Below are 4,001 nucleotides of genomic sequence, written 5' to 3'. Positions count from 1 at the left end.
TCCACCCTCTAATATCTAGTCATTAATTTACAAAACATAAGAACATGCTAAAGGTATCCTGAATTGACATGTGACATTATAAATATGAACAAAGTTCTCTGTTTCTCTGAACTCCTTATTACTAGGTAGTGTACGTTTAGTTACCTAATTTTATGATAACTAATTTTTAAAGTGATTTAGGGTTCCAGGGATTGATTTCACAAGAACTGGAATAAGATAATCTACTACTTACTTTCATATATTAAACTCTGATTCAGTATTACTTCCACAATTTTAACATTTCTACTTCTATAATGTATTTTGTACTTCAATCAGTTTATATAGATTAAATATCTTATAAGAAAATTTTTGACCTAAGCTTTTAAATATATATTAGTGAAAGCAGTAAAAACTTATAGCTGTATTACTAAAGAATAATAATAACTTGAGAGGTGAATATAACTATATAATATATGTTTCACCTTGACTTGAATGAGTTTGCTTTGATATTAATCAAATAATGTCACTCTGGGCTTTAAATCTTTTTTATCACCCAGAAGATCTCAGCTGCCAATATTTGATTAGAGGATATAGCTACCTAAGACAGGTTTTCTCAGTTTGATAGATAATCTGGTGCTTTAAGACTGTTGATCGAAGTTGCATTCAAGTAAAAAAAAAAGTGGAAGATAATTTTGATTATACTTCAACCTGTGACTTCTGCTTTCTGCTGCCTTGAGTCCAAATAGCAGAGTATGTTCTTGTCTTATCACCATGAACAGACTCTTCTGTATTGACTTTAAATGTGTTCTACCATGACAAAGTTTTTAAAAATCTCATTAAGAAAAAAAAAATCTCGATTCTCTTATATTTTTATTGAAATAATACAAACTCAAATCATTTGAAAGGACACTAGGCATAATGTGGCAGTGTGCCTTGAAGTCTTTTGTTATTAGATACATAGAATGACAGTAACAATTTAAACTATTCAAATAAATACACTTCAGCAAAATGTAGACTAAACATGAAAGTTTCTTAACTATTTTTTAGATAATTTACTAGTTTATCCAAGTACTTCATGTATCCTTCCAACCGAAAACAGCTGGGAGTTAGTAGACAGTTAAGGCAGCTGTAGTGAGCCTGAATGCATTAGTACACATTTCAGCTTTGCACTCTTAGTATTTTAATGCAATCATAAACCAAATAAAAGTATTTATAATATCTCTGTTCCCTGAAAAATAAAATTCTGAAATAATTTTCTAAACATGAGACAAAAATTTCTAAATTATAAAGGTTGATTTAAAATCAACTTACCTAAAATTAAATGCACACGCTATTTATGTACTGTTTGATAAAATTTTACAAACATCTACTAGTTGCCAAACCAATAATGATTTAATGTTTTCATGATTTCACAAATTTCCTCTGTCTCATTTACTAACCCTTTTATTATTTTAAAAGCAGAGCACAAAATGGGGCTATGTACCTGGGAGCTATGTTGATAAGGGTTAGGCTAGTTTCTAGGAATTTGGAAATATCAAGGCATGGTGCTTATTTAAAGAGCACAAATAAGTTGACAACTAACTCAAAGGATCTTCAGAAATCAAATGTATTGGCAGCTTACTGAAATTTTTAGGTAATGCTAAGGATACAATAAATCTGAAAAAAATATTTATAATTATATATATATTTTTTAGTTTTTTGTATTGTGGTAAAATATGTATAACATGAAATTTGCCATTAAATCATTTTAAGTGTGCAAATCAGTGGCATTCTTTATATTTACATTATTGTGCAATCACTGCCACTATCTGTTTCCAAGACTTTTTTATTACTTCAAACAGAAACTCTACAATCATTAAGCAATAACTCCACCCACTCCACCTTTAAAAATGTTAGAAAATACCATCCAGCAATGTTTTTAAAAAATGACATTATGGCTAAATTGGGTTCATCCTTGGAATACCAGGTTGGTTTACGTTAAAAAAATCAATCGATGTAATTCATGATGTAAAAAAGAAAAATAAGAAAAATTATATGATTATCTCAAATGAGGAAAACATTTGAAAAAAATTAAACATATTTATTAAAAAACAAAGCAAACAAACAGAAAACTTTCACCAAATAGGAATAAAAACTTTCACAACACAATAAAAGGATAAAGGACATTTATAGAAAACCTAAAGCAATCTGCATGCTTAATAATCAAATACTAACACTTTTTTCTTAATGTTGTGAACAAGGCAGGATTGCCCACATGAACATTTTTATTCAAACTGTATTGAAGAACTGTGTAATTACAGGAAAATAAAATGAAATGTAGTTATAAATACTGAGTAGCTACTAGAAAAAATGCAGTTGGATCTTTATGGCTTACCTAACAATAAAATTATTTGGGGCACATCAAATATTTAAAGTATGAAAAAAGCTGTTAAAGTTCAGAGAATAAATATTAGAAGAATTTGTACAATGACACACAAGTCACACATTAAAAAATACTAAAGTCAAAGACAAATGAACAATTGATTTAAGAAAATGAAATTCACATCTCAGACACAAGGTTGATTTCCTTAATTTTTAAAGAGTTCTTAAAAATCATTTTTTTTATATATGCAGTAAAAATAAGAGGGTAATATGAATTAAAAAAAAAAACAAAGACAAATTATTCTTAGATATATATTTTAAAATGCTCAATTGCAATTCTGGTAAGAGAAATGCAAATCAAAACTACTTTGAGATATCAGTTTTTACAGCATTTTGAAAAACTACAAAAAGATTTGATAAAAAATATTTTAATGGGTATATAGGAAAAAATATCCTACAATATAGGAGCCCATTATATGGGGTAGCTCTTTTAGGTTTTGAGTGAATGAAACTCTTTCAGACCCTTGATGGATTGGGATTGAGTGCAGACATTTTTATTACATGTAACACACTACATTGTATTTGTTAGGTTATTTCTATTGTATTTTTTAGTAAAATTTTGAATTCTGAAGCACAGGATGAACTTTACATGTCTCTATATGTAGAGACTTATGGCTTAGTGAAGTGAGCCAAAGTTTATTTTTGAGGGTTTTTTTTTTTTATATATATTGAATGAAAATAGAATGATAGATTAGAAACTCAATCAGGGTGGCAGTGGATATAGAAAGATATAGATATAAGTGGAGATGTGTATAATTTTGATAGAAGCAGATATATTGAAAAGACAATATGTCAATAGATAGGAAAGCTAGTAGCCAGTGGGGAGTAATAATTTGAAGGCTTGAAGAAAAAAACCACCAAAATCTTTGAATAGCAAAAGCAGATGAAGTGCAGGAAATTTAACTTAAAGGAAGTATTTAAATATCCTTGCCTCGGAGTTAAGGTAAAAGGGAGAGGGAATGAAATTTATTAAAAAAAAAAAAAAAACGACTTAAAGCTCTAGAAAGAAAGAAATTCTAGATGCTATTTTCATAGGAATAAATAAATAAATAATAATACATGGTTTTAAAAATGTGCTTTGGGGGATTCATTTAGATATGGACCAGTTTTTTCAATATTAAAATCTTCAGAGTCTACGGCCATGCCACCCTGAACGTACCCGATCTCGTCTGATCTCGGAAGCTAAACAGGGTCGGGCCTTCTTAGTACTTGTATGGGAGACCACGTAGGAATACCAGGTGTTCTAGGCATTTAAAAACAAATCTTTACAATATATGCTACAGATAGTGTTTATTCATGATAGTTTAAAAATAAATATAAATGTTCAGTTTTCCTAGTTTGAAAGTAGATTTTCCTGAAATTATAGCAATAGAGACAGCTTTATATAGTATAAAAAACATGGCCAAGATAAGAATTCATAGGTCCTAGGTTTACTCTTAAAGCAATCCTTGGGAAGTCAGTTAAAGTCTCTAAATCTCACTATTTTTTCCAGCTGTATGAGAGGTTTGATACATTATCTGTATGGCCACTTCCTAAAAACTGTATCAAATGATGAGCTGACCTTTACAAGTTTCATCTAGCCCCAATGTTTATAATTTTAT

General features: G+C 29.2%; 1 pseudogene; it reads left to right on the top strand.

The window, feature by feature from the left end:
- The first annotated feature begins 3,531 nt into the window (after positions 1-3,531).
- On the top strand, positions 3,532-3,650 carry LOC120613544 (uncharacterized; annotated as a pseudogene).
- The last annotated feature ends 351 nt before the right edge of the window (positions 3,651-4,001 follow it).

Source organism: Pteropus medius, unplaced genomic scaffold (assembly GCF_902729225.1).
Source record: "Pteropus medius unplaced genomic scaffold, Ma_sr-lr_union100, whole genome shotgun sequence".
In the NCBI taxonomy this organism is placed as follows: Eukaryota; Metazoa; Chordata; class Mammalia; order Chiroptera; family Pteropodidae; genus Pteropus; species Pteropus medius.
The sequence above is the reverse complement of the archived record's forward strand: the minus strand, read 5'-3'. Positions and strand labels throughout refer to the sequence as shown.